The sequence below is a fragment of the Pholcus phalangioides genome, unplaced genomic scaffold (genome assembly GCF_987345545.1).
Source record: "Pholcus phalangioides strain wild (caught in Gottingen) unplaced genomic scaffold, Ppha-v1.0 ptg000007l_1, whole genome shotgun sequence".
NCBI classification, from domain to species: Eukaryota; Metazoa; Arthropoda; class Arachnida; order Araneae; family Pholcidae; genus Pholcus; species Pholcus phalangioides.
The window spans coordinates 29,475,125-29,488,282 of NW_028301600.1; the positions used below are offsets into that span (position 1 = coordinate 29,475,125).

The following is a 13,158-nucleotide window of genomic DNA, read 5'->3' on the forward strand; positions in this document are numbered from 1 at the left end:
CCACTGAAAAAAGAAGAAAAAAAATAGAACAATATCATCCAACTTCCCTCGCTTTTAATCAATTGTTCAGTCTGTGGTCAGTTCTATTATTTTACCTGGAACAAGGCGAGAGAGAGGTTTTCTTTCTCTACTCTAAGAAGGTTTTTTTTCTTTAGGGAGCGTGTTTTTTTGGGTTTTTTTTGCTGGCTGCCAGAGGCGATTTCGATATAGGTATTAGCATTGAGTGTCGTTTGCACCCTATTTTCTTATTTTTGCAAGAAAGAGGTAATGGGTCATTCAAGTATTACATCAGCATCGGGGGGTTTCGGATTTGCTGACTTTTGATGGCAAGGGGAGGGGGGTTTGAAGGTTGCTTACGTAATCAACCACCCTGTTTTGAAGATATGAAATATTCTAAGCTGCTGACGAAATTTTGCTGACAATGGGGGAGGGGGTGAAAAATGGCTAAAAATCTGCTGAAGTAATACTTGAATGGCCCCTAACACCCTCGCCACTTCAGTATTCACGGCATTAGCTGTTGGTGAGCAAACAACAGTATTCTTGAAGGGGATGTCGCGGTTTTTATCTTCCACAGCTGTTTCCAGACTGTCTTTCTCAAATTATCCTGGAGCAAACTCGGGGCCATGGTTTAAAAAGTATTTTCCCTGCTTGGAGGCAGTTTGGGTTCTTGTATTCTGGGAATTTCGGCGGCGATTGGTCAAAGCATGTAAAAATATGTGGTGGGGGCGGAGGGGGGGGGAGGAACAAGAGATATGTATATTTCACCCGCGAAAAAACCAAAAATAATGCCGGAAAACTGAAAAGGAAGACAAAAAGAGCAAATTTTCTGAAACGTAGGAGGACGCTTACAATGACTTCAAAAGGGATGACGTCCTCCTACTGAAATAGACTCGATAAATTCAAAATTTGCCAACAAAGATCACCCGTGGCCAGTGTTGTAAACTTGCATATTTTCGAACTAGGTTGGTTTTTTTTCCGGTCATGGAAAAATACTCGGAAAAATATACTTGGAAAAAAATACCATTTAGTTGCTAGTTGTTTTTCTAGTATTTTTCAAAAATTTCCCTGGGGGTAACTACAGTAGTCTATTATTAAATTACGGGAAAATACGGGTATGCCCTGGAAAAACGAGGCGTATGGTCATCGGAGTAATGACCAAAATCAATTCTAATTGTTTTCTAGTTGTTTTTAATGGAGAATTTAGTTGGAAATTTTTTTCACTGTTGGCAACACTGCCCGTGGCAGTGATATCGGAGCCGGAGGTGCTGTGGGTACTCGAGAACCCACGGTAATTTATGGCGTGGGTCTGAGCGTCCACAGAATTGATTCAGAAATCAAAATTTTATACTTAAAGATCGAGGGTCCCCAACCAAGGACCCAATTCACAGTTTTTTTGTGGGGCCCCGGACTGGATTTATCTCGGACTTCCGCCACTGCAAATTTTAGTGTTAAACAACATAAAAACAATGTGAGTCATCCGGGGCCCCCCGGAATGAAACCTGTCAACTTCCACATGGGGCCCCGACCCAGAAGCTTGTCAGACATCCCCCCCTCCCCACTGTGAGGACTACGAAAAATTTTTACATGTATTTATTTTATCATTTTACCAACAAATAAAATCCAGGGCCTCCATCCAACGACCCGGGACCCAATTCCCATATTTTAGTGGGATCCCAGACTGGATTCATCTCGGGCTGCTGCGGTTGCAAATTTTACAATGTTAAACAACAAAAAACAATGAGGTTCATACAGCCCCCGCCCCCGAAATGAAACCTGTCAATTTCCACATGTGGGCATCAACCTGGAGGCTTGTCGGGCATTCCCCCCGTGAGGGCCACGAAAAACAGCACACTTCGGCAGAAGACCGAAACGTCCATGTGACGTGACTGGCAAGGAAAATCCCCAGCCTTTAGTAAGGGACAGAGGCGCCAACACTAAAGAAAAAATAGGCGAAACAATATTAAAGAAACCTAAGGGCTGAGGCCATTTGAGCTCCCCCAATAATTTATGAAAAAACAATGCAATACACCTTCCCTCTGCTGCGTACGTACTTGAGTCCCGTATATACAACCAGCAAGTTTCATCCCCCTCAATGTTTCCTTCATATATATATATATATATCTTTTTCCTCAATTTTTCAGCAATTTTAACTACAACTGGGGGATTTTTCTCTGACAACGTTTTTAAAAACAATTGGCGACGCCCCGTATTTTACAGTAATCGGGTCATTTGAACGTTTTTTTCCGTCAAAGTTTTGTTTACTGCGATTTGTAGCACACACACAACCTTTTATTTCCCCCCACCCTTCAACCCCTTTTGCAGTAATTAGCAGATTAGTTGTAAATTGCATTTTTCGGCTGCAAATTAGTGATACCACGTATTTATGATCGCAATTTCCCGCTTTTCCTTGACGAGGTATAATGAACCTATGTAAATGAAGGTACAATTGTTATTTGTGAATTCATATGGATATTACTATAATATCAATTACAACAATTGATTAATTTCCCATCTAGTTGAATTATCAAGTCAGCCGCGGACCACCTACGCCATTGTGGGGGACTACCTCTGGTCCGCGGACCATAGGTTGAGAAACGCTGACCTCTGGCCATCTGCGAATTTCCCTTTTCAGCAAGAACAGGAAATGAAGAAGAATGAATCACACAGCATCGCCCAAGTTCAAATTTGTATTTCAAAAACAATATTAAAGAAACCGTTAACTATTCAACGCATAAAATAAAACTTGATTTTATAATCGGAAAAACTGAAACCTATTTGTGCATAATTTTGCCCATCTGATGTATTTTGATGCCGATGCAAATTTTTCAGCACCGAAAACCCTGATAAAAGTTTGCATAGCTATGGGAGGAATCAGCTCTTTTGATAATTGCATAATCTCTCAATAAAATTACAAAAACCATATTTACTGAAAGATTATTTAATCATAAGAAATATAATACTAAGCATTCAACACAATTTTGATTTCATATATTTCATACATTCAACATACAAAAACCACAAAAATCGTATACATTCAAACATTCCAGGCAAAAATTTATGCACATTACAAAAAACAAGTATTTTACAAGATAAGTATTTCATAAGAATATTTTCATAACGTGATTAACAAGTATTCAAAAACCAAATGACAAATGCCAATTCAAAGATCGTAAAAATATTGTTATTAAAAAACTATATTATAGAAATTTAATAGTATAAAACATACACATATATAATGTAGTACGAACGGCAAGGTGTAGATTCAACATTTCTCGGCACGTTCTCTGGTATACAGTACCAATCAACCTTTATGTCTTGCACTTATTCTGTGATCAAAGAATTCTCTTGACATTTGACATAATATTTGACTCTCGATATTGACAGAAACTATTGAATTAAGCGCTTTTTATACAGAACAATATACGTAGTACGGATTTCTAGTGATAATTGTTGCCAAATAAATAATGTTTTTGATGGTGGAAAAATTTCAGATTAAAACGAAGAGACGAAAACTCAGAAAACACAAGAAATTAAAAACGTTCAAAGTACTTTCGATATTATTGATCACAGTCTCCACTGCCACGAAATTCAATAAATAAATCCTAATAATGATGATGAGGATGAAGTAAGAGGTAAAAAAGATGCAATATAAAATATAACTGACATATCTATTGTCTATCTCTCTCTCAGCTTATAAGACAGGAACGTTTTGCACCACTCTTCAGCTTCGGTTTCTGTGCAGCACATGGGAAAAGCTAGCAGAGATTTCGTCACTTTGGCACATTTCTCACAGATATCTCTTTTAGGATAACCTGGAGCACATTCGGCTAAACTGTCATCAGTCGTCGTCTCAACTGATGTGATGAAAGGGGATGCGGTTGTTTGACCGACCCATAAATCGACAACCACCAGCGTCAGCAAAAGCAAAGTCATCATACGTCTTGAAAATTGGTCACGCATTTTTCTGGAAAAAAAAATATTAAAAATTAAAATTAAACATACATTTGTCCCTTAAATCATGGTATGGATTATTTAATTATAAGCGTGATATATATATATATTCACTCACAAACCTTTTTTTAAAATCAACAATGTTATTAGATCATCAACGAAGGTCATTTTGAAATTTGACCACCAACACGACTTACTGAGCGGGAGGCCAGTTATAGAGTTTGCATCCGCAAAATATTAGAAGCCGTAAAACGTGAAATGTAAAATATATTCACTATACATAGCGATATTTCATTTTGACTCAAACTGATTAATCCTTCAAGTGGCATTGACGAGATATCTCGCCTCCTTAAAAGCCTCTTATTTTAGCATTGACAAGCCCACACAGCATAACCGTCCTTATCAGACGCCCGGTACGAAAATAATAGCGAGGACAGAGGCGTCTTGATAATTTCAGGATCCCTTAGCATCGATTTTATGTATTCTGTGGGAGAGGGGAATCGGCATCCAAAAATTAATACATAATTAATTACAAAACATACAGGAATGCTGAAAAATATTCATGCAAAAAAATATAGACACAATTAATTGTGAGTTAGCCAAAAAAAATTACTGAAAATTTGGAATGGATCGAAGAAATAATTCCAAAATCAATTAAAATTAGAACCCGATGAAAGAAATTATCAGAAAAGTAATAAAAATTAAGACTCCACGTGAATAGAAAAGAAGAAAAATAATTAACAGAGATAATTCCAGCACCCATGAAAATTCAGAATAAATGAAAGAAATAATTCCAGGGATGAAAATTCAGTATTTATTAAAGAAACAATCCTACAATTGGAGGAAATTCAGAATTCACGAAAAATATAATTTAAGAATTATTCTTATCTAGATGAAAATATAGATTTCTAGAATTGCGATGGACAATTTTCTTTCAGAACTTATGAAAGAAATAGTTCCAGAATGATGAAAAAAAATTTAGAATTTCTGAAAGAATTTATTATTACCGTAAGTGCGATGCCCCCTCTAAAAACGCTGCTCCCGGTGTGACCGCACCTGTCGATACCCCTAAGGGCGGCTGTGCCACACGGGTACTTTGTACTTTGTAAAATTGATTTCTCAATGAAACAATTTTCTGTATACAGCTTAATTTCGTGATTTCTGTAGTGCCGCTAAAGGGGTTAATGAAACCTTCGCTTAAAGTTTAATAAATTTATAGATGCAAATATATATATATATATCACATCAAAAATACAAGCATACATATAGATATTGTATTGGGTCGCAAATTTCCTATCGGTCCTGATTTAAAGTCATTTCCATTGACTGTGCGTGTGATTGTCACACCACATTATCTTTCTCTGATGGGGCTATTAAAACTAGTTAACCTATAGTTTAAAGCAGTGTTTCTCAGCCTATGGCCCGTGAACCAGAGGTGATCCTTAAGAAGACTTGATAATTTAGTTTTAACTGAATGAAAAAAAAAACCCAATTGTGTACATGTAACTGATACTAGTAATACCCTTATGGGTACAAAGAAAAAATTAGAACTTCATAACTTAAGGTGACCCTATCTGATCAAGAAAAAATGCAGGAAATTATGATTCTAAATACGAAATATCGTTAATTGTCACCAAAAGAAGAAATTTCCGACAAAACTGCAGGGAACAAAAATGTATTTCACGGGGGAAAAAAACGTTCATCATGATCAGGCTGACCATATTTCATTAAGAAAAATAGGGAAAATTGGCTCGTAAATACAGCAAAATACGAGACGTTGCAAAAAAGTTGTCTTGTCGGAAAAAAAACCCATAATTAACGCTGAAGCTGAAGAAAATTCACCAATTGTAGAAAAGAAAAAATTCATTGGAAATCACAAAACTGTGAACATGATCAACGTGTGAGATGAATATTTATCGTAATAAATATCATAATATGATTTACACATTATGTAAATTACTTTTATTCACGAATTGAGAAAATATAATAAATTGAAACAAGCTTTTTTAAAAAAAACGGGTCAATTATATAAAAAAGTCGGTACAAGAAAAAAATATATAAAGGAATGCCCATAAAATACTGGACACAGTATTCACTTTTGCTAAAAATTAGTGGTTCGTCACATTTTATTAGAAAACATTATTTTCAAGAAATATATTTAAGGGTATTTTTATGAAAAGAGGGGGGTATTTTTTTTTGTCGTGGAGCTAACTCTATAAAAAAAATTATCTAAAATTTGAAGGAGTATTTTCACTCCTCAATGAAATTCAAAAATTTTGACTCGTCAATAACGCATCTAGGTGCGTATTGGCGAACGCTGGTTGGTTGTTTCAGACATTCTACTGGTTCTAAGAAGAGTTCAGGAAGGATTAGAAACGCTGGTTTAGAGCCATTACGGAACATCATGAAAAAGGCATCGATACCCAGCTGATTCGAGCTTAAACTCAAAACCATAGGCTTACTAACCATCCGGAGCAACACCTTTTATACTTATTGAATGAAATTTAGTAAAATCTAAATTTGTAATAAACATAAATTTTATTAATAAAAATTTATCTGAACTCGTGGGTCCGGCACGAATCCAGACAGGGCCGTCTAAACATCAGGTAGTCCCCGGGAAAACTGATGCTCTGGGGTCGCATACTTAACTGGCATAGCAGTTTGTTTTCGTGCCTACCTTCTTACGCCTGGATGGGCCCATGTATTAAGATGGTTCTGGTTTGAATGGGCAGATCTGCTGGATTCTGATATTAGTCACTTTTTTTTTTTCCGAACCATACATTACTTCAAAGCTTTATTTCTTCACAGCTCTCAGTGGCCCAGTAACTACCTCTAATAGCTTCCCTTTCACCAGATTTTCACCCGTGGGCCCCCTAGAATATCCCAGGGCCACAAGGGGGCCATATGGCCGCAGCTTGAGAACCACTGCTTTATAACACCTCCACCGCAATAAGGAAGATCCCTGGATGTTTGTCGCTTTACATTTTTTGTATAGCTTATGAGTTCTGCTAAGAAACCAAATTTACAGGAGCCTTCCTATCATCGCAAGGGACCGTTGTAACAATGAAGTATCGTTGTTTCCAGATGTGGACCTTACCGAGTCCACCACCACATAGGAACGCAAAAAGTTAAAAGATGCTCTTTAGACTATTATTTAAATTTTTTTAAAATTTATTTTGCAATGTTTAATTTTTGTACAGAAAATCACGCGATAATTTACTGAAAAAAATTTGGAAACTTTAAATATTTATTCACGCGTGAGATGTATTTTGTTAAATTGAAATTCATATTTTCATACGCAGATTAAAATTAATATTTAAAAAAGTACTATTATGTAATAACTAAAATTAATATTTATAAAACTTTACTTTAAAATTAGTATTAAACTGATTTTTTTTTTTCAAATTTAAGAGATGGATATTTTCATATAGACAAAATGAATGAATGCTTTTGAAACGAATAAAGTACTTATCGAATAAAGTACAGTGCATTCCACATACACTTCAAAATACACGGAACATACTTATCAAAAAAAGAATTTAAATGAATGAGATACTGTATATATATTTTTTTATGCAGTGAAACTTCGCTACAACAAAACTCGATATAACAATAAATCCCTCTACAAAGATATTTTTCACATCTTGTTTGGAATCACATATAGTCTAATGCAGGGTTCTTCAGCCTTTTCCCGACACCGCGGGACAGATTGAAATTGCCCAAGAAGCCCGCGGCCCACCAACTAATACTGAGGTATTTCTAATTGTAAGAAGAATCCACACACACAGAGATTTAGAATGGCTAACTCATGTAATTTTCAGTGATATCTCAATAGAAACAGCCAATGGTTCTCCTAGTTTTATTGGAGCAAAGATAATTGAAGACTCATTCATTCTGGAACTATTTTTTATTAATTATCAATATTGATTAGTTCTGAAATCAATTTTTTCACCAATTCTAGAAAGGTTTCTGATTAATTACTGATTTATTAAATTGATTATGATTGATTTTAATCTGAAATCACTTTAAAGGATTTTTAATTATTTTTCAGTAATTTTGAAATTATTTTTCAGTAATTTTGAAATTATTTTTCAGTAATTTTGAAATTATTTTTCAGTAATTTTGAAATTATTTCCTTCTCAATATATCGTGAAATCATTTCTTTTCAATAATTTTGCAATTATCCATTTATTAATTGTGAAATTATTTCCATCACAAATTACGAAATTATTTGGGTCGCAAATTCGAGAATTTTTTTGTTTCATCGATTCCGGAATTTTTGTTTTATTGATTCCAGAATTATTTTTGTTTCATTATTTCTAGAATTATTTCTATAGTTAATTCCGCAATTATTCCTTCTAGAATTAATCGTCTTTCTATGTTTTCAACTATTTTCTACAAATAGTCTGCTGGCCTCCACAAACAGCTCCGAGGGCCATGCGTTGAAAACCCCTGGTCTAATGTTAAAATCCTCTTAAGATAAGATATCCTTTACTACGATAAACCCCTCTATAACGATATTTTTTGAGGAGATTCTGAAATCTCTACAACAATATTTTTTTATATTTTGCTCGAAATATCCTTCAATATATTTTTGAACTCTTCACATATTATAGTTCCTACGCGGACGTCTATAATATCAGTATTTAGTATCACATTTAAGTTTTTTAATTTATTAAATGTAAATTATTAATATGTTGTTTAACATATTAAGTTTTTTTTCGGTATTTTTCGCTACTTTTTGTGTGTGTAATACACACAAAAGTGTGTATTACAATAAATTTCTTTACGGAGTCAATGCACACAAACTAACCACCTAAAGTTTTTTGCGGTGAATGAATACTCAAAAGCACATTTTTTGGTGGTACTGCCAACGCCGATTTAGAAAAGATGCTAACAGCATAAATTTGATGGCACGTGATGATGATGTTGCCTCTCGATATAATGATAATCCTTCTACAACCATATTTTTTTGTATTTGCATGTATTATTATATTTTCAAAGAAAAATATACGGAATAGAGTGAGGAAAGTCCCTAAGCCACATTTTACTGCAGAACCGTTGATCCTGGAAATATACTTCCAATTAGAAAAAGTATCCAAATAACGTGAAGAACTCAGATAAGTCATTCATACTGCAGGGCATAGTTATTGAAATACAAAAATTAACTTCTTATTCGGATACCCTGTCTTCAAAAGCCCATCTAGAAAATTATGGCCTTGTCTCTTCTGAGGCCAAAAAAATCTACGTTTTCAAGTGCTGTATTCACTGAGGTATTTGAATTCAAAAAATGGAGAAAAATTGAAAAAACAGCAAAAATTAACGTATAACTCTTTTTTCCTTTATTTATGCCGTACTTTCTAATTTTCCGCCAATTTTTAAATTAAAATATCTCAGTGAAATTGCAGTTAGATACATGGAATTTTTTTTTTTTTTTTGGTCTCGGAAGAGACAGGGAAACAACTTTCTAGTTGGGTTTTTGAGCACAGCGTGCCCGCTTAAAAAGTTAGATTTTGTTTTTTAATAACTAATCATTGCAATATGAATGATGTATATGAGGTCTACATGTTATTTGATACTTATTCTAATTCGCTATACTATTTCGATACTATTCGATACTATTTTCTACTACTAATTCGATACTATTTTCTACTACTAATTCGATACTATTTTCTACTACTAATTCGATACTATTTTCTACTACTAATTCGATACTATTTTCTACTACTAATTCGATACTATTTTCTACTACTAATTCGATACTATTTTCTACTACTAATTCGATACTATTTTCTACTACTAATTCGATACTATTTTCTACTACTAATTCGATACTATTTTCTACTACTAATTCGATACTATTTTCTACTACTAATTCGATACTATTTTCTACTACTAATTCGATACTATTTTCTACTACTAATTCGATACTATTTTCTACTACTAATTCGATACTATTTTCTACTACTAATTCGATACTATTTTCTACTACTAATTCGATACTATTTTCTACTACTAATTCGATACTATTTTCTACTACTAATTCGATACTATTCTATCGCTTCTGGAATCAACGGTTCACCAGTAAAATGTAGCCTAGGGATTTTTCTAACTTCGCTGTAGAATAAGAGGTTAATAAAGTATATTAACTTAAGCCAACTTTCTTTTTCGCTAAATTTTAATCACTTCTCAAAACTGATTAGAAATTAAAAAAATATATATTATTATTATTATTTCAAAACTCTTACCTCAAGGAACAATGAGTTTTTCACTGATGTGATTTAATCTGCTTTTTTTTTAAAGAAAAATCCTTAAGCACAAGATTACTTATAAGAGAGAGCCAGTGTGGAAAACTGATCACACGTTTTTAGGTGAAGAAGCTATTTAAAGGGTTTTTCTTATAAAGGCGATTATAATTTTGATAACGATCTTTTCGCCCTTTGAACTCTTCCTCTCTCTCTCATCTTCTAGGCATCAATTTAGTTCCGTGACTCTTTTCCGACGGATTAGGCATCAGAATCATGTGAAGACGTCATCAGCTCAAATTTTGGGGATTTCCCATCTAAAGGTCGTCGATTTGGAAAGAATACCGAAAAGATGGTAGTTGCAATGGATGGATGATACGTCAAAACTTGAGGTGGAGTGTGAATGTCCTTAAAAAAAGTTGAGCTCTATTCTCTTGCAAGGCGGTGTGGTTTTCTCTTCCTGATTAGCGTGTCGCCTACTGAAGTGATATGTCGTCATTATAGTTTTGGACGTGAACACGTCTTTTTAATCATCTGAAGATACTGGGAGCGTTCGCAAAAAGTTTCTTGACGAAATTCTTTAAACGCTCATATCTCATTAAGTATTCAGAATATATCAGTGTTTTGTATGTCTGGAGTAGATCTCGTTAGGACAAATCCAATGATGCTACGCTGATTTTAATTCCGATCTGGACACCAGGCTCTCGGCCCCCCCCCTTTCGTAACGAAATTGCTTCATGCTATATGTCGAAAGGTTCGCAACGCAGAGAAACGCCAATGGTGTCGTCTCACTGGCATTTCTGAGACAAGTCTAATGATGCCACTCCGGTCTTAATACCTTTTTCTGTCTGGGTACCAAGGTCGTGGCCCGCTTTCAACCTAGGCCGCGAAATCGTTAGTACGCCTCAGTTCTTTTTTGAAACGAATGACGAATTAAAATTCTATGTGTATATCTCATGTAACTTTTCATAAAAATTTTCATGAGCTGAAAATGAAAAATTTTCAATCTAGCTGAGGAAGAGCAGCTAGCTACCTTGCTTTATTATTACAAAAAAATATCCAATCAATATCTTTTTTTCGTTTCTATTACTGCGAGTGCGGGACCCACTTTAGCGAGGGGTCCGGTTACCGCCCAACTAACTTGCATTTGAAGAGACTCGCAACTGATTAAATTTCCTTAATTTTTTAACTTCATTTTTGCCTTTTTTATTGGATTAATTTTACAAATAAGTTATATGGAAAAATATATAATCAAGGAATATTTTCCAGGTTAATTATTTGTCTCTCTCAGTCATTGATATTACTAACAACATGGAGTTGCTTTACCCTGTAGACGAGGAATTTGTAGGGGGAGGGGGTCAAAAGGGGCTCGTGCCCCAACTGAAATCATCAAAAATTGTAAAAATAATTAAAATATAAAAAAATGGTTTTTTTATTTTCTGTTTTAATCAATATCTGTTAATTTAAAATGTTTTTTGTAGGTCAATAACAAAAACTTTCTGGAAATATTTGCTGTACCCCTTACTTCAAAGGTGGGTTCTAGGCCCTCCCCTGCCTGTAGAGTTTACTGAATTACACTTTCGTGGGTTACACAGAAAAATGGTAACACACATACACAGCGGTACTTCATATACATTTTCGAGGGGCAGATGGTACAAAATGCAAATGTCAATAAATGACCTTAGAAGAACAGAAACAGGCGCGTGTTTAAAAGTAGACTGAAAGCCCGATTTTCAGCTAAATATAGAAAACTATCGTTATAATAGTTGCAGTCTCTTAAAGATATCGCTGTAGTTTATAACACTCACCTGTTTCTGTTCTTCTGAGGTCATCTATTGGCATTTGCATTTTGTACCATCTGCCCCTCCAAAATGTATATGAAGTGCCGCTGTGTATGTGTGTTACTGTACTTTTACATACTAAACACTTTGTACTGTATTATAAAAGTAGAAAATTGCGAAGAGAGGTTTCTTTCTGAAGCTAATTACGAAAAAACGAGATGACGATTCTCCTTAACCCTTTAAGCGGCATTGACGAGATATCTAGCCTCCCCTTAAAAGCCTTTTATTTTAGCATTTACAAGCCCAGAAATTATGTAAAGTTGATTTCGCAATGTAACACTTTTGCTTATACCCCTTAGTTTGAACTTGCTGAAAATCGGAACAAACCCTACTTCATTTAAAAAAACATGACTTTTCGAAGGACGTTTGATGATTTCTGCTGTGCCGCTTAAAGGGTTAAAAAAAATAAATGTTATAAAGTTTCATTAATGTTAACTGATGCTGAAGTACGATATATATATATATATATATAAATAATTTCATAAATTGAAATTTTATAACTGCTTTTATTTTCAATTGAGTTTATATTATATGTTATGTATAACATAGATGAGATAGAAATTTTTGAATACATTTATAGCTAAGGATACTTATTATGTCATACGTTGTAATAGTAAAATGTATATACCAATATTAAAAAAGAAATAGCATCAACATTCTCTTATCAGTATATCAATAACTTACCCTGAATGTGTTCTCACAGAGGTTCTACTTTCAGTGGTTGAAAATAATCGAAATTTCTTCGAAGTACAACTTTTTGATATCGGGTAATATTATACAAAATGATACAGCATTCGTAGCTGATCCAAGAAATTGCTTGGTTCTCGGTGCAGCACACGTTTATATATCCTAGATTGTGTTGCGTAAAAGCACTTGAATGACGTCATCAGCAATACCGTACCCCACTTTTAATTCGTTCTCTTCCAAACCGCAACGTCTAAAGTTTTCTCAAAGGTTAGTTGAATAGCTCTCTCAAGATTCTTATCGTCTGGTGCCATTGAAAGTATTGCATAGCCTTCATGAAAAAAAAGAAAATGGGTGCTTTCTCTTCCAAAGTAAACATAAAAAATACCACTTTAGTTACGAGTGTTAATCCGTTTACACCAATATTTCTTTCATTT

The 13,158-nt window shown here is 34.3% G+C and overlaps 1 long non-coding RNA gene across 1 annotated transcript; it reads right to left on the reverse strand.

Annotated features, from left to right (window-relative positions):
- Nucleotides 1–2,973: 2,973 nt before the first annotated feature.
- Nucleotides 2,974–10,324, reverse strand: LOC149085150 (uncharacterized). Its single transcript, XR_016192810.1, has 2 exons — nucleotides 10,200–10,324; nucleotides 2,974–3,964 (listed from the first exon to the last, which is right to left on the reverse strand). It is a non-coding gene; the product is annotated as an uncharacterized LOC149085150 (long non-coding RNA).
- Between the last annotated feature and the right edge of the window lie 2,834 nt (nucleotides 10,325–13,158).